Below are 19662 nucleotides of genomic sequence, written 5' to 3'. Positions count from 1 at the left end.
CTTCTTTTTTGCAGGATGATTTCATTAGGTATAGAATTGTTATTTGACATTTTTTCCCCCTCAGCACTCCAAAGTCTGCTGGCTTCAATACTTTGGTTGTTACATCATCTTTTTATTGTCTCCTTGTATGTACCTTGTGTTTTTTCTTTTTCTGTTTTCAACATTTTCTCTCTTTTCGTCTTTTAGCTGTTTCACTCTGATGTATCTGGGAGTGGTTTTCCTTGCATTCATCCTATTTACGAGTAGTTGAGCTTCTTGGATCTATGAATTCATATTTTCTGTCAAATTAGGGCAGTTCTCAGACATGATTTCCTCAATCTTATTGTTGTTATTTCTCCTCTCTTCCTAAGAGTCTAATGACACAGATGTTGCATGGCTACATATTGTCAGATGTCTCTGAGGTTCTGTTCATTTTTTGTCAATTTTTTTTTCTGTTTGTATTGGCTTGGATAATTATATATTCTACAATTTCCATTTGTTATTAAGCTTGTATAGTGAATATTTATTTCGGTTTTTATACTTTCCACTTCTAGAAATTTTATTTTTTAGAGATACCCTATTCTATTATTCATTAATGCCATATTTTCCTTTAAACATTTAAATCTATTTATAATTTCTGCTTTGTAGTGTTTGTCTGTTAAATCCAAAACCTAGACTCAGTTGGAGTCAACTGCTACTAATTGCTTTTATTTCCTTAGTAAGGGCTACACTTTTCTGTTTCTTTGCATGTTTATTATTTTCTGTTTTGAGACTGAACATTTTATTTAATACTTTGTAGTGACTCTGGATTCTGTTATGTTCTTCTGAGCATTGCTGCTTCTTATTCTAGTAGACAGTTAATTTGTGTGAATTCAAACTGAAAACTTTCCCCTATAATGCAGCAGCTGATATCTTGCTCTATTCTTATGGTTTCCCATTGCTGCCTTCTAGCTCGGCTTCTTTTGTGTCTGCATTATTTGTCAGTCAGCCAAGTCTCTGCGCATAGATACGGCTCACCTCTTCAGTGGTTTCTTTGCTTCTAGGGGGTCCCTCAGCCAGTTACTGTGCCATCTTTAGGCTCGGTCCTGTGTACTTCAGATGTATAAGACTTCACCTTTTTACAGCCCAAATTGTTGCATGGTTGAGAAATGAGCTTGGTTAAAAAAATATATTTCGAAAAGCAGAAAACTCACAGGTATGACCAGTGTAATTTTAAGAGTATATTTCTTTCAAGAGTATATTTCCTTCTCTATGCTTGTTTGTTGGATCCCTAAGTTCTCCTTCAGTATCTGTGGACTTTAGCTGTTAGTCAAGGATTTAGGAAGAGTTTACATTCAGAATTTATGTTTCACTTTTTATCTTGTTCTCTTACTGCCAGAATTTCCCTGTTAAATTTCCAGCTGCTATTCTACTACTCAACTCTTATCTCTGGCACTTTTAGCTAATAAAGATGTGGTTTTCTTCTACAGTTTTCTGCAGTCACAGACACTAGGATTGAGCAATGCACTTGGCCCAGAAAGCCACAATCTCATAATTTTTACCCTTTCTAATACAAAATCTTTAGCTTGAACTATCCTTCAACTTCAGTCTACTTTTGTATGTTCCACTGTCTTAAAATATTTTTGTTTTATTTTATCCAGTTTGTATAATTTTTATTTGAAGGGAGAGTTCATGTGATCAGTTCACTCCTATTCCATTATCAGGAGTAGCAATTGGTATATATCTTCTTGTATAATTTAAAAAATAGAATTGGAGATTATTATACAAGTTCTGTGACATTTTATTAAATAAAGTATGTCTTGGTTATTTTTTCATGTCAGCACATATAATATTGTAATGATTTCAGTGTATTTCTTAATATAATATACTATAATTTATTTATTCATCCATCTAAATCAAGATAATTAGGTGGTCTCCAAATACATGTTTTTTACAATAAATACTGAGATTATAAATGATACATATGGTTTTTGTGAACATATGTGATTATTTCCATGAGAAATATTCCACAGAGGGAAATTGCTGAATCAAAATATATGAGCATTTAAAATTTTAGTAGATATTTCCAAATTATCCTCCAAAATGGCTGAACTAATTTATATTCTACCTACAGGTCAAGAAACTGCTCATTCACTTTTCCATACCTTCACTCTACCAGGGTATTATCAATTGATGTATTACTTTTAGATTAAGAAAAATCCAGAAATGTAAGTCATAGGATATAAGTTCTAAGAGAACATGGACCTGGTCTGTTTTTGTTTACTGCTGTATCCACAGAACAGCGCCTAACACATAGTAGACATTCAATAAATAGTTATTGAGTAAGTAGATAAAATAATGAATACATGAAAAAAATGTAAGTCAGAACCAGCAAAGATATTGAAACTTACTAATTAACTGCTGCAAATGGGGAAGGTGAAGACTGAAGAGTTCATTACTTGCCTAAGATTTCACACCTGGTGAACTACAGTGACATAGCTGGATCTCAGACCTCATAAGTACCCATTCAGGGCACTGGAAAGTCAAAGGCCATGTAAATGAGGCTAGAGAAATTAAACTTCACAAAACAAGTTACCAAATGCCAAGCCTTAAACAAAAATACATGTAGCATGAATATATATACCTATTCCTGTGTTTGTATATGAAAAATACCCTTGCTATCAAAAGGATAGATTTCTTTGTACCAAAATTAATTGCTTCTCCATGTCTTTTCTTGTCCTATTTTCTAGGGCTGCTCCTAGGCAGTGAGGGTTGAAGGAAATTGCTTGCAAAAGGTCTCCTTGCTAAATATAAACTATTTTCCTTATTACACCTTAGAGATGAGAGTGCCTCAGAGTACAGTAAATTTTCTCTATCCTGCCAAACTCTGCCAGTTATACCTTATGTCTTTCCTTAGCAATGAATATCACTTTTATCTGATTGGTAGCACTTTAAGCCATATAATGCTCAACATCTTTAGACAAAATATTTAGCTATGTCTTCAAGACCATAAACGTATCTAAAATTTTAGGCTGGAGCTGAAATTTCATAACTGAAAGCACCTCATATCCCTGCAGAACCAAAATGCAACATCAGAATCCTTGAAATTGATATCTGTGTCATGTCCCTGTGGTGTTTTCAAAGTTACTGGGAATGTTAAAAGTTTCTACAACTACTATATTTACTGGCACCTGAAGCATATAGTGGATGCTTCTACAATATTTGTAAATCATCACTTAATGCCTAAAACAACTCCAAATACACACTTTCCCACAAGGGAATTTGTTTCAGAGTATATTCGTCAACAGTGGCTTTTAATACCAAAGAAAGTTTATTTGTATTCAGCTTATCTCTTTTGAATGGCATTCTTGATATATAATTCAATTCAAAGAAATTGCTTTTCTCTCTTTTACTTTTCTTTTTTTTTGGCGGGGGGAGAATTTTTTTTTTATTGCGAAATAACATAAAATTTACCATCTTAACCATTTCTAACTGTATGGTTCGGTAGTGTTAAATATATTTGCATTGTTGTGAGACAGATCTCTGGAACTTTTTCATCTTGGAAGCAGAAACTGAGCCCATTAAACAACAACTCCCCATTTCCCTCCCTCTCCCAACCCCTAGTAACCACTAGTCTATTTTCTGTTTGAATGCATTACATAGTGGAATCACACAGTATTAGTCTTTTTGTGACTAGCTTATTTTACTTAGCATAATGTTCTCAGGGCTTATCTACGTTGTAGCATGTGACAGGATTTCCTTCCTTTTTAAGGCTAAATAATATTCCACTGTATGTATTTACCACATTTTGTTTATCTATTCATTCATCAATGGACACTTGGATTACTTCTACCTCATGGTTATTGTGAATAGTGCTGTTATAAACATGGGAGTGCAAATAAATATCTTTTCAAGACCCTGCTTTCAATTCTTTTGGATATATAGTCAGAAGTGAGATTGCTTGGTCATAAGGTAGTTTACTTTTAATGTTTTTAGTTACGTCTCTACTATTTTACCCAATGGTTACATCATTTTACAATCATACCAATGGTGCACACATTTTCCAATTTCTCCACATCTTCACCACAACTTCTTTTCTTTTTCTTTTTTTCTTTTTCTTTTCTTTTTCTTTCTTTCTTTCTTTCTTTTTTGGATAATAGCCATTCTAATGGGTGCCAGGTGATATTATAGTTTGGGTTTGCATTTTTCTGATGATTAGTGATTTTTGAGCATCCTTTTACGTGCTTTTTGGCCATTTGCATATCATCTTTGGAGAGATGTCTGTTTAAGTCCTTTCCCCATTTTTAATCAACTTATTTGATTTTTTGTGGTTAAGTTGTCATAGTTTTTTTAAAAAAATTCTAAATATTAACTCCTTATTAAATATATGATTTATAAATATTTTCTCCCATTCTATAGGTTGCCTTTTTACACTGTTGACTGTGACCTTTGATGTACAAAATTTTAAAGTTTGATAAAGTTTTATTACTTTATTTTTTCTTTTGTTGCCTGAGCTTTTGGTATCATATCCAAGATATCACAGCCAAGTCCGATGTCATGAAGTTTTTCTCCATATTTTTTTCTGGGATATTAATAGTTTTGTGTCTTACATTTAGGTCTTTATTTACTTTGAATTAATTTTTGTATATAGTCCAAAAAAAGAATTCAACTTCATTTTATATTTTTGCATCTGGATATCCAGTTTTCCCAAAACCATTTGTGGAAGAAAATATTCTTCACCCATTGAGTGGTCTTGATATTCTTGTCAGAAACCATTTGATCATATATATGAAGATTTATTTCTGGACTTTATTCTATTCCATTGATCTATCTGTCTGTCTTTATGCCAGTACCACATTGTTTTGATTACTGTATCTTTACAGTAAGTTTTGAAATCAGGAAGTATGAGTCCACCAATTTTGTTCTTTTCTCAATATTGTTTTGGCTATTCAGAGTCTCTTGAGGTTCCATATGAATTTTAGGATGAATTTTTCTATTTCTGCAAAAAATACAATTGAGATTTTGATACAGATTGTGTTGAATTTGTAGATTACTCTGTATAGCATGGACGTCTTAACAATATTGAGTCTTTCAATCCATGAACGCAGATGTCTTTCCATATATTTATGTCATCGTAATTTCTTTAGGCAATGTTTTGTAGTTTTCAGTGTATAAGTCTTTCACTTTCTTAATTAGTTTTATTCCTAGTTAAGTATTCCTAAGTATTTTATTCCTTTCAATGTTATTGTAAATGAAATTGTTTCCTTAATTTCCTTTTTTAGATTGTTCATTGTTGGCATATATATACTACTTTTTCTTAACAGTATTAAATTAAAGATATTCATACAACATAAGCACAGAACTACCAGTGTAACTTCTAATGGAAATCAAGCACTGAGCATAGCCATCTTATCAACCAAGTACTTTGCTTTCCTAAGCTTTCTTTTGTGTAATGCTCATGGGAATTTATGGGTATAGAGAAAATATAGTTAATGTGAGGAGCAGAAGACAGATATGCAAATATCTGAGCTAGAAGAATAGATCTCAAAGTTAATGTAAACATGGAAAGCTGAAAATAAAACTGGAAAATTGACTTATATTTTAGAAGACATAATTAAAGTCAACATTTACAGAGAATTATGTACCAGGTACTATTCTCAGCTTACAACCTATCTTAACTCATTCAGTGTGGACAATAACTGTCTCTGTCAGTGAACTAGTGTCTGATTCCCGTAGATGTTCAATAGTCCCTCTCGAACTGGCCACTTCATAAGAAGAGGACCCAGTCAAGGTCTGCATAACAGAGGCTTGTTAAATCAGTTGAAGATTTGCTGTAGTTTGAACCAAGCTTGAGTACATATGCTTGAACTTTGAGTCTAGAGACAATACTTCATATTTTTCTTTTAGAAATACCGTATTTTTAAAGTTTCACATTTAGTTCTTAATTTTACAAACTTCAACTATTTTCAAATGTATACAAAATAAGAGAGAATAGTATAAGTAATTCTCCAATATGCCCATATCTCAGACTGTGAAATTACCAAGACTTTTCCACTTTTCTTCATCATTTCTTTTATTTTTTCTCTCCTCCTCACCCTCCTGCTTTTCCTCTTTCTTCTTCTTCCTTTTCTTCCTCTTCTTCCCTTTTCTCTCTCCCTCTCCCTGTCTTTTCCAGTCTCTCTCTGCCAAAGATTTTAAAAGCAAGTCCCAGATACAAAGTCATTTTGCTCCTATATAATTCAGAATACATTTCTGATATGAAGATATTTTCTTATATAACCACAATGCCACTATCACACCTAATAAAGTGACATATGTTCTTGGTATCTTTTAATTTCAAGTCCATAGTCAGCTTCCCTAAAGCCATTAAAACAAGATTGAAAACCAAGAAAAATATTATATATATAAGAACGTAAATTGGGTGGAAAGATTAGGGAAATGATTATCCTAGGATCCTAGAATTAGAAAGACCTCTGATTTGAGCAGAAAATATTATTCTAAGTTTCTTATGGTTAAAGCAGAGATAGAAAATGATAGGCTCTATGATTTTATAGTAGTCCATCAGGGGAGGCCAATGTTTCAAAGCTCTATGCTCCATCAGAAATTCATTGTGTAAGTGATATATAATGGATGTTGAGATACACAGTAGATGAAGTTCTTAATAGCATTTTTTTCCAAATTTTTTTTTAACATGTTCTAAATACAGCCATTGTTTATCTCTACCCTCCATTAAAATTGACAATGCGATATTAGGCATATTTAGGAATTTCACCTGAAACTTGGGTTTGAAAGCATGGAATTGTTAATTCTGGAGAACTCAGTTAATAGCTGAGTCTATTCCTTCACTGAAATGTTTCATGGACCCAAGAGAGAAATCATGGAAGCCAGAGACAATGTGTAGCCTTATGTAAATCCATGATCAGGAAGGAGATCACTGTATGACAATGGTATGGTAACTTTCATTGAGTAGCTCAATGCCTAGAATATGCAAATTTTCTGGGAAATTTAGGTTCCCTGAATCATATTTACTTTGGTTAAGGTCATATTAATAATTACACTTTGTTCCGGGTTTGGTGTGCTGACATTCCTTCCCAATTTCTGTGTTTGGAACATCAGCATGAATTCTACTTTATTGAATCAGTAGCATACATTTATAAATACATGAACAGAAAATGTTATCATATAATATCACATATAGATGCTTAATTAGATGTACTGATGATGATGGACCATAAATCAATATTAAATATTGATTCATGATTCAACAAATTTAATGGCAGGAAATACTCCTAGAGTGTTCCTCACTTCCTGTGTGAGGTTTAGTGACTTGATGCTAAGTGAGTTGATGAGGGGCTGCTTAGTCTATGGTCAATGTTTTCTGGCTTACATGTAACCATATTAGTTATAGCTCATTTTTTTTCCCCTCTAGTTTTCTATTCAGATTGAATTTTGGTTCCTTTCTGTGATAGTAAACTTCGTAATACAATTTCTCTTTTGTGCTTTTTCTAAGGATCGAGGGAAAATGTTATTTGTAGAGAACAATTACTGAGTATTGGGAGTTAAAAACTTTACTATTAACAAAAGTATTACTTGGTAATGGTGAAATGGTAAGAGTCTTGGATAACAGTACAGAAGACTCAGATCTACTCTGTTGCTTGGACACATCTGACCCATAGTTTTCTCTGTTAGAAACATCAAATGGACTTTAGGCCCTTAAGATGTTCTTGTTAATAATGTTACATTTTAAACACTGAGCAAAGTAAATATCACAGAACTTCCTCATCCTCAACAATAACTGGATTTCCCAAGAGGTCTAATGAAAAACATATCACTGGGCCTAGCGGATTTTTTTTTTAAGACTTAATTTTTTTTTGGAGCAGTTTTAGGTTTACCAAAAAAATTGAGAAGATGGTATAGAGATTTACCATATACCCCTGTCTCACAGAATCATAGCCCTACCCATCCTTCCATAATAAGTATCACTCGTCAGAATGGTACAGTTTTTACAATTGATGAACTTACATATAGGCATCATAATCACCCAAAGGCCATAGTGCACTTTAGCATGTTGTCTTCATGTCGTACATTCTTTGAGATTGGACAAATGTATAATGACACGTATCCATCATTGTAACTTTACACAGTGTAAAAATCTTATACAGAGGATAAAATAATATAAAGAGGATAAAAAAAATCCCCTGTGCTTTGGCTGTTTATCGTTTCCCCACCAGCACCCTTGGCAACAACTGATTTTATTGTCTTATAGTTTGCCTTTTTCAGAGTGTCGTATAGTTGGAATCGTACAATAATGTAGCCTTTTCAGATTGGCTTCCTTTACTTAGTAATATGCATTTAAGTTTCCTCCATGTCTTTTCATGACTTGATGGCTCATTTCTTTCTAGTGCTGAATTCTATTCTATTTTCTGGATGCACTATATCCATTCACCTACTGAAGGACATCTTGGTTGCTTCCAAGTTCTGGCAATTATGAATAAAACTTTGAACATCCTACTATAAACGCTGTGCGAAGGCTTTTGTGTGGACATAAGTTTTCAACTCCTTTGGGTAAATACCAAGGATTGAGATTGCTGGATCATATGATAAGTGTACATTTAGTTTTGTAAGAAGCTGCTAAACCGTCTTTCAAAGTAGCTGTACCATTTTACATTCCCATCAGCAACTAACTCTCACTAGCATTTGGCATTGTCAGTGTTCCAAATTTTGGCCATAGGTGCATAGTAGCTTAAACAGATTTTAATACTACATATAGAAGACCATTGTCTATATCACTAAAAGATCTACAGTAGTCCCTCCTTATGGAGGATACATTAGTTGCCTAGTTTGAGGTGTAACAGCAAAACTAGAATGAATTTTTTTTCTTTACAATTTCACAGATAGAAGAGTCATCCTTAACTATAGAGCTTAGCAACCTTAGCAATTTTTCCCTTTCCTCATTTAGTCGAGAACTTTCATCTTTTCACTTAAAGGAAGTACTTTATGGCTTCTCTTTGTCACATCTGAATTGCCAACATCTCCACCCTTGTGCTTTGGGGCCATAATTAAGTAAAATAAGTTACTTGAACACAAGCACTGCGATAACACCACAGTCAATCTGAGGACCGACTGAGTGACCAACAGTCGGGGAGCAAGTACAGAGTGGAGCTGCTAGACAAAAAGATGATTCACATCCTGGTCGGGGCAGAGTGGGATGGTGTGAAATTTCCTCATGCTACTCAAAGGGGCATGCAATTTAAAACTTCTGAATTGTTTGTTTCTGGAAATCTCCAGTTAATATTTTCAAACTGCTGTTGACCACAGGTAACTGAATCTGCTGTTGACCACAGGTAACTGAATCTGTGGAATGCAAAACCACAGATAAGGACTACTATACCTATTTGAGAGCCATCATAATATAATGGATACAGCAAGAACCTAGAGTTGAAACCTGGTTCTGCCATTTAGTCATTCAATCAAAAATATGTTACCAGTTATCTGTTACATTTCCTTGTTTTGTGCCTGGCATTGAAGATAAAATGGCAACCAAAACAGACATGATTCTTGTCTTCCCTGAATTGACCATTTAGTGGGAGATGCAGCTGAGTTAACAAGTTATTACTACTGTGTGTGATAAAAGCTTGTGGCAGAGTCTACTAGGTGCTCATCAATCTATTTTCTCTCCTTCCCTGGCACACGGCCAGATATTGCCTAACTTCTGTGCAGTTAGGTGTGGCTACATAAATGAGTTCTAGCCACTAGGATGTCAGGACAAGTGATATGTGATGCTTCTATGCCTCACCCATAAAAACTTTCATACTTATTCCTCCATGCTTTTCCTCTTCTACTATCTGGATGTTAATGTTCAGGGCAATGTTAAAAATGTTAAATATGGCAGTGCCTCCATTAGTCTAGGTTTCTGAGTAACTGCGTGGAGCACAAATCTCATCCTCCTTGTCCCTACTGACATTGGACTATCACTCAAGCAAGAAATAAACTACTACTTTGTAAAACTACTGAATTTTTTAAGTTTATTTGTTATAGCTGTTAACTAATACGATGGTATGATGAGGGTATTTGGGAGTATACGGAAGAGTCAATTTGCCATCCTGAAAAGGTGACATAAGGTGCCCTGGAAGTGGTAATGACTAAGTTAAAAATGGATGAAAAAGCAGAAATTAGAGCAGCAAGAGGGAGGCTCATTGTTCCTAATCAGAAGAACAGTATGGGCAGAGGCCCAGAGGCAACAGGAAGTATAATGAATCTGAGGAAGTGAGTGTGGCTGTGATTCTAAGTGGCCACGATGTAAGATGTAAGAGGAGTAGGAAGAGACACAATGCTGGAAATTGAACAGGGACAAGACCATGAAGATCTTATGAATTGTTTTACTGCTTTTGTACTGTATCTTAAGGATAAAAAAAAGCTAGTGAACATTTTTGTAAACTGGGGAAGTGTCTTTTTTGGATTTGTATTTTAAAATGGCTATTCTGAGTGCTTCATGAAAGATGAGTTAGCTGGTAGTGACAACAGAAGCTGAGAAACCAGTTAAGAGAAAGTAGTAACCACCCGTATGTCAGGTGATAATGATGGTTTAGATTAGGGTGTAGGTAGTTGTTGGAGAGAAGTAGATGAGTTACAGAGATATTTCAGAGGCAGATGGGCAAATCACAGTGGTTGAGTTCATGGAGAAGGGGAAGGAGGGGTGGAGACAAGGATGATACCTAGCTTTTTGTCTGGAATGCTGGGAGAGGAGCTAGAGATGCAAGAGGAAGAGCAGGTCTGAAGAGTGAAGAAAATTAATTCAGTCCTGAATAGGTTGAGTTTGAGGTGATTATGATATATCTGAGGAGAGATGTCTCAGAGCAACATGTCCATGGAGCTCTGGAGAGAGCTAGGTCACAGTTTTATTTTGGGAAGTCATAATGAAGATGATAAGTAATGTTTAAAATAGAGAAATGGCTCAGAAAGAATGTGTAGAGTTCATTTATTTATCAACTCAGTCATTCACTGCCAGCACTGGGGAAAAAGCAATGAAGATGCAAGATCTTTCTCTCACTGAAGTTACAATCCACAGGGGAAACCTTTGTGGACAAATAATAAACAAATAAACACATCAATAAATAAGATTTTCAGATCGTCCTAATGGTAAAAAGGAAATAAACAGTATGAAATGACAGATAATTACTGTGTGTTTTAAACCAGGTAGGTGTTCAGGGAAAGACTGCTCTGAGAAGTTGTATCATTGGAGCTGAGAGACAAGAGGGCCAAGGATTGAAGCTAGAGAAAGACTGACATTTAAGGGTCAAAGGAAAAAAGGATCCATGAAGACTGGTAAGGACCGGTCAGAAATTTGGGAGAACATCCATAGACAAAGGTAGCAGAAGCCATGAGAAGAGAGCTTTTTGAGAATGAAAAGGTTAAGGCGCTGATCAGTAGCCCCTGAATGACAGCAAGGCTGCTTGTTGGGAAGGACCCTGGGAAGGGCTCATATCTCCAGGGAAAGAGGGCAAGGGGGCAGATCACAAGAGGGTGAGAATGAAGTTAGAAGTGAAAACAGGGAGAATAGGCAGGTTTTTCAAAAAGTTGGTTTCAGAAATGAAGGATAGAAATAGAGTAAATTGAGGGAAGATGGAATTTTTAAACTGTGAAAAATAACTAGCATATTTGATGGAAAGAAGATAGTATTAAGAGTGTGGTTGGAAACATGAAAGAAAAAAGATCAGTGATTGCTTTGTGTGCTAAGTGCTTTATATAGTTTTGCTTATTCAATTTATATAATATTATCCCCAGTTTACAGATGAGAAACTTAAATCTCAGAGTTTAACTAAATTTCTCAATTTACATAGCTAGTAACAGGTATTGTCAGCCTAAATCCATGTCTGTTTGAATCCAGACCCTTTTATGATTTTTAAAAGTCATTTAAAAAATTATATAAATAATTCAAGGACATGTTCTTCATAAAATACCTAAACAATGGGGAAGCCCACTCTTAATCATTTGGTTTAGATCTTCCCAACCTTTTCCCTGAGCATTTACATAGTTATGAAATTTTTAAAATATTGGAATAATACTATTATCCTGCAATGGCTTCTCATCATTTAAAATCCAAAGTTCTTGGAACCATTGAGTCATATTTTTTTGGAGAGCTGCATATTTATAGTCTTTAAATATCTCCCCATAAATGATTTATTAATTGCAAAGAAGAAAAGTATCTATGCAAGGAGATCATCTGAACAGAGTGATCAGAAGTGTCCACCACCAGCAATGAAACTGAAGAGGAATTTTCATACAAAAGGCTAATCAGCTCTCTGTTCTGCTTCTGAAAATATGTTTGCTGCATGGGCTGTACTTGAAATTGACTAAAGACTCACCTTCCCTTTTGTTTCACCTGTTTAAGCAACAAATGTAACTGTTTGTACCCCCTACCAACTCACGCTTTGTAATAGTTTATAACTGCCCGAAACCGATAGCAACTCTCACCCTTTGTGACACAATGTAACCACCTGCAACCATAGCAACCATAGCAACTCCCACGCTTTGTAATGGTCTGAGGACAAATTAACCAATCAGCCCGTGCCAAAAAAGGTCTGTATAAGGAATGTTGCAACTGAGTTCCAGGCCCAGATCTTCAGAGAGCTAGCTCCTCTGGGACCACCCGGCATAATAAACCTGAATTCTCCAACTCTCCTAGTGCTGCTTGGTTTCTCACTGGTCTAATTTGTCGCATTTCTGCAACAAGACAAAGTGACATCAGGTGCCCCCTGATGGAACACACTGACAAGAACACATCATTTGTATAGTTTCACTGCACAACATGCACAAGATCAGAATTTAATTATAAAGGATTTTTAATATAGGCCCTAACTTAGGGAAAGCCGGAAAAAAAAAAAAGATTCTGTATTGAAAAAGTACTGATACTATGGAAGACAAGAAGGCTGAGGAACAGTTCCAGCTTAAAGGAGACTAAAGACACATGACAATGAAATGTAATGTGTTATACAAGATTGGATCCTGGTTCAGAAAAAAAGGAGTTGGGGAATCTATGAAGGACATTACTGGGGCAATTGTTGAAATTTAGATATATTAGATAGTTGTATTTTGTCAATGTTCAATTTCTTGAATTTGGAACACCCAGTTGGTTGGCTAAGCCATTCTCCATTTCCAACCCTTCTTTTTGTCTGCCTCTACTCATGATGCTACAAAAAACAATGCTTAATTTCCCAGTCTTTTTTTGCAACTAAAGATGGCCATATGATAGTATTCTGGCCAATGACAAGTGAAAAGAACTCTGTCATTGCCAGTGTCTTTTCTTCCTCCTCCTTCGTGCCTGGAATGCTGACCTATTGCACAGAGGAACAGTAGCCACCTTGTAACCAAGAGAATGAAAGCCACATCCTGAGGACTATAGAGCAGGAAGCTAGTAGGGGCTTCGCTCCTTCATAATCTACTCCCAGCTCCCCTCCCCCTCACCTGAGCATCTGTTACACGTGATAAAAAAAATTCTTATGTACTTAAACCCCAGCTAATTGGTTTTCTCTTACAGTTGAAGACAGTAGAAAATGGCACACCAAGCTTTATTTTCCTTCACAGGACTTATCATTATTAGACATTATGGGTTATATTTATTTGTTGATTTGTTTATTGTCAGAAAGTAAACTTCTTGAGGAAGAATTTGATCTGTTTTACTTTTTTCTGTGTTCCAGAATCTAGAACAATATCTGATGAATTAAGATGATCAGTATTAATATTTGTCTGCTGAGTGCATTGCTTTGCATTTTATTATGTCCATATTAGTAGCTGATGTCTACCTATTTTTTGTATCAGCATTTTTTATAACAGGGATATATACTATGTTGGTGTCCCATGATTTTATTTATCTATTTAGTTATTTGCATGTTCTTTTTTTTTTTATTACCCACACTGTGCATACAACTGTGCTCATATGTGACTACTGACTATTTCTATAGGACGAAAATTATTCTGCAAAAAGACTGACTCGTTATACCTCCACCAATGGCATATGAGACTCCCCATTTCCCTACACTGTTCACCAGGCATATATATATTAATCAACTTTTACTTCTGCCAGTCTGAGGGGAGCAGTAAGGAGGCCATATCTCAATATTGATTTCATTTGCATTTTCCTAAAAACTAGTGAGGCTGATTATCTTTGTATATGTTTATTGGACCATTAATTTTCTCCATATTTTTTATATAACTTAATCTAAATCTTAAAAATTATAGTTGTTCTTTATATATTCATAAATTAAACTTTTGCCTGTTTTTTATGTTGCAAACATATTTAATCAGACTGCATTTGTTTTTAAATGTTATTTATGGAAACTTTCGTTAAATAAGAATTTAAGTATTTCATGTAATAAAATCTACTGAGTTTTTCCTTTATGATGTATATATACTATATCTTACTTAGAAATGCCTTCTTCACATAATGATTATAAATATATACAACAGTATTTTCTTCCAATATTTTGTTTTGATATTTTATATTTAGCACTTCAGTCCATCTGTTATTTATATTTACATATGAAGTTAGAACAGATCTAATCATGTTTTTATTCAAATGGATAGCCAATTGTCATATCACTAATTTTTTCTTCCCTGATTTGAAAAAAATAAAATCATATATATATGGTACTTGCACTCTTGGGCAGGAACTTGTAGGCCACAGGGGCTTCCCCAGACTGTGGGTGTGTGGGAATATATAGATGCAAAGTGGGGAGCCCTTGCCAAAAGGCTCTGGGAACTCCCTTCCTTTTCCTCCAGGAATCAGCCTCCTGCTCCAGCCAGTCAGTCTCTTAGCACACATGGCCACACGACACATACACACACATACACATTACACACACACACACACACATCTACATGTTTTAAACTCTGTTGATCCATCTATCCATTTTAGTACTGTTATTCCACATTTAAAATTGGTATAGCTTATAGTACATTTTGATAAATCATAAAGTCCCTCCTAGTCATTCTTATTTCAAGCAGATGTTTCTATCATCCACAAGAGCCCAATCTGTTAGCCTCCATACTGCATTGCTTCTCCTATGAGTGTTAAATTTGGAAATTCAAAATATTAGCCTGAAAAATTAATGGAGCTAAAAAGTTTTAATTTGAAGCATAGCATAAGTTATGATAAATAAAATAAGAGATTTCAAGGTATATTTTTTACCCATCATATGTACTTCATATTTTACCCTGGCTTTGTAAGAAATGTTACTTAAAATTTTAAAAAAGCCATTGTTAAATAGAATTGTGTATTAAAATCAACATTCACCTAGAAAGTATTAGATTTTACTCTTAGCTAAAATGAACAGGACATTAAGAATTCCTTCAATGCTTTTTAAACAAAGGAATGATTCATCAAAGGCTACTATTTAAGCTTCTGAGAAAGCTTAGATATTTGAACAGAGGAGTTAAACATCCTACTGAATGTGGTTTCAATTTTCAAATGGGAAGTACAGACCAAATAAAATTTACATATGATTGTCTTGAACAAATGTTTGAAATCTGATCACTTGTATGGAAAATTTGAGTTTTATGGTCAGAATAGCATCTATAAAATCCCACTTGCTAATTAATGGTGGACTGTCAGAGAAATAGATGATGAAAATTTAAAAATAGACATTCTTTATGATAAAATATGTAATGCCATATTTTTATGTAAACATAAATTTTAAAATATTTTATGTCATTTTCCTCTAAAGAAAAAAAGGTCTTTCAATTATGTTCAACAAATCTTTATTTTTAAAACAGCTTTTACCTTATTTCAACTCTTCCGACCAGTCTCAATAATATTTTGAAACAAAAATGATGAAAATGACCAAACAAATAAAATAAGCTGATCTGTTGGCCACTCTTATTTTCCTAGCACCGAGAGCCAACGTGGGAAGGCACTAATCCAGTTCTCAAGTAGATCTCCCTTGCTGTATTCACGGTTTAAAAGTTAGAGACCGACAGCATACTTATTGAATCTCCTAGTACCGTTTTGATGTCACCGAAGTATAGGCAAAGTGATCTTGTAGCAAAAGCTAAACAAAAGGAACATATGCCCCTGATCCCTCCTCCCTGCCCCGCTTTGTAAAATTAAAGTTACCGTAGGAAAGGGAGCTCTGGAAATATCTGAGGGAAAGAGGAATAAATGAGAGGGTGGATAAAAAAAAACCCCAATGTCTATCCAACCATAAAACCTAACAGAAGAGACATCAGGGAACCGAGTAGCAAATTCCTCAGGGGGGAACAATGTGTAGAAAGGAATGAAGATGAATGAATATACAAAAAGGGATTGAGAAGACTTTTCTTTTTTTTTTTTTTTTAGTTTTAAGTATATCAACCCAAGGTGATCATTTCTTTCTATAAAAAGGTACTTACTGGACCTTGGAAATACATACAAGGTGAAAGTGACAAGGGTGGTCCCATTTTTCTTACTAAGATGCTGGGATATAGTTGCATTAAACCACATCCTACACTTATTCTTTTCCTATTTTTATTACTATTACTCTCCCATCTCCATTTTGATGTTACAAGCCATATCTACACAGATAATTGAAGTAGTTTAGGAAATCAAGCAAGTTTTTAATTTTACCCTCAAAGGAGAAAGATATTCTTTAGAGGTTATATTTTGTAATTAGAAATGGAAGGAGAAACCCAGCAATTTCTTGTTGAAATCATGTGTAGACAGCAGGAAAATCCATTACCATCCTGTCACTCTTAAAAACCAAATTAGCTACCAAAGCTACAAGGATTAGGAAAAATTACATCTCTTTTAAAATATACTTTTGAATGTTTCTGCCAACGTCAAGAACTCCTCCTGGAAATAAACTTATCATTGAGACAAAATTTAGTAAAGTTATTTATATGTCCAGGAAAAATAGTATTTTGTGTTGAGGAGTTGAGTTGCACATCAGATTATGTTGGCACAGGCAGGTGGGATTCAACATTTTTCATGTTTCTTTTCCCTCCCTTTACTAAACTTCCCTATTTTTCTACACTTAGTTTTACTAAGCTTCACTTAGCTTCACCAGCTTAATAGGGTCTGGACAGGCAGCACATATATGATGAAAACATGTGAAAACACATTGTGAAAACAATGTGAAAACACATTGCCCTGTGTAAACAATTGTTTTTGACATTTCAGAGGTTTCATGGCGTGATTGCATCTTTTTATTTTTTTCTTCAAAATCAAATGTTTAGGCCAAAGTTAGAATTGCATGTGCATCTTTATGACTTGGCATATTCAAATGTTACAATTGCATGTTTAAAAGGGGAATTTGATCTTTTTTGCTCTTTCTTCATTGGGCCTCCATCTTTTCCTAGTTCATTTTTCTCTTTTACAAAACATTTTCATATCTTGGTATATCTATTCAGCATCTGTTTCTTCTCAATAACAATTTTCATTTAAGAATAATAACTCTGGCCTCTTTAGACATGTTTTATTTTGCCCCCACCTATGAACTTCATCAGGGTGTGTTGAAGGTTAACAGCTTCATTTCTGGAATTCTCTTGGATCCTTTTTGGAGAAAAGTGCCAAAGTATATAAGGAGGGCTCAAATGTATCCAGCCTCTGCCAAGTCCTTTGAGGAAGGCTCCACAGAGCTGTACCTTCTGCCAGCTCCCGTCTGTTCTCCCTGGGCCTGGCTTCTTCATGATTCCACACAAGAGTTTATATCTTTTGCTCACGTGAGAAAATAACAAATAGAAGCAACAAAATCCTTGTTTATCTAACAACACTCTACCTTGTCCACTAACAGGCGGAAAATTGCTTCTCACTAGACTGAATTTTCTACCCTTTTCCCTTTTCTATCCCACAGTATCCAGAGTCATGAATGATTCCATTGCCCATTTTCTAACTCTCACATCAATTGTCAGCAATGACCAGCCTTACTCAAAGAACTTTTCCCACAATTGCTGAAATAGTAGAAAGATTACATGAATGACAAAGACACTGTTGCAAATGGTTGAAAGGACCTTTTAGCAGTGCTTGCCTGAGGGGCATTGGGTCACAGGATCACTCCATTAACATTCTATCTATCCTATTACAAACATCAAGCAGTTTGCTTAAGTTGTGACTTTCTGTTGCAAGAGGCAGTAAACTTAACCCAAAGTAGTTCAAGCAAAAAGGTATTTTAGTGGCTTGTCTGAATGAAAAGCTCAGAGGTGGGGTGTCTTCTTCTGTAGCTAAACGTGGGGGCTCCAAAAATGTTATAAAGCCACTGTTTTCTCTCTGTAGACCTCTTGGCTTTTCTCTCCTTAGTGTTGGCTCATTCATAGAAAGGCTCTCCCCACAGACTCACAGGATGGCTGCAGAACCTCCAGAACTCAATCTTCTCAGTTTCACATCCATGAGCACTCTTGGAGATTAACCAACCCTGGAGAGGTTTTACCTTAGGACTTGTGACGGAGACGAGACAATGACTTATTCATACAGTGTAAACTATTTTATATTAAATTTTCTTGTTAGAAGGAAATGTATCTTTTATGTTGGTTCATCTTTTAGCCTTTCTTCTAGTTCCATTGTTTTGTCTTATTCGGCACGTTCAGCTGAAATGATATTGTCCTAAATGATATCATCCTAAGTGATACTGTCATATTGGCTCTAATTGGGTCATGTGTCCATTCCTGTCCATTCACAATAGGAATGTGATGTGTGATTAGCCTCAGCCTCAATGCCCCATTCCATTTCTGCAGTCTGATGGGTTTATCCCATCTGACTACATGGACTGAATATGGAGGAGGAAGAGGGATATCTACTGGGAAATGAGGGTATGTTTTCTATAAAATAGTGAAATAGATACTGTGAAGCAAAAACATCATGCGTCCAGTACTTCATCCTTTTGAATATGCCTTTTATTGTACAGTGGCCCGAAATTTGTCAGTATACTGAATAGGGAGTTCTAAATGATAACCCAGAAAATATAACTTTGGAGGTGTTTTAGATCAAAAGTAGATCTGCTATGCTATTGACTGACTTCAGTAGCCTATAAATACTTTTCCTCAGGTAGGGCCTCACATCTCCAGCTTTGGAACATTAGCTATTTCAAGGTCATAACAAAAGAAAGTGTGGTCCATGGCCAAGACAGACAAAGCCTTGAATCATTAGATAATCCAGCACTATCTAAAGGACACTGGAAAACCCAGGTAGCTGTTTATGCTGCATGTACCATTCCACAGGCCCCATACTTTTCTGGCCCCCTTCTCTCAAGCCCCCTTAACTTCAGTTGTTCTCCTGGCTTTCAGAGTCAGCCTGGTATGTAGGACATTGGGGCCTCAGCCTGTGTTTAGTGATTTCAATTCTGCTATTGGCTGGAATTCCATCTGTCAAGAAGATTTTGCAGTCAGCCATTTGATAGTAGAAGAGTTAGTGCATGAAACTGGATTTCCTGTATCTGGAAAGAGGAACGCCCCTGGAGATCTGACATGCTTTGTGAAAATTAGGAGTTAATTTTTGCTATTCCTGGTTAGTCTCTGCTGAATCTAATGAATTTCAACATTTGAGGATAAAACACACACACGACGAAGAATTTTTCTATTTTTTATTATAATTTAAGAAACTTCATGGCAAGAGAATCTAATCAAAATTAAACTATTTGCTTCTCTCCACAGTAATTTCCTCTCTGTCAATGCACAGACATGCATTTTTACTTACTTATAATTAGTGTGAACGTACTCATTTTTGCTTAAGAAAGATTT

This window comes from Pteropus medius, unplaced genomic scaffold (assembly GCF_902729225.1).
Source record: "Pteropus medius unplaced genomic scaffold, Ma_sr-lr_union100, whole genome shotgun sequence".
NCBI classification, from domain to species: Eukaryota; Metazoa; Chordata; class Mammalia; order Chiroptera; family Pteropodidae; genus Pteropus; species Pteropus medius.
Note: the sequence above shows the minus strand (reverse complement) of the source record.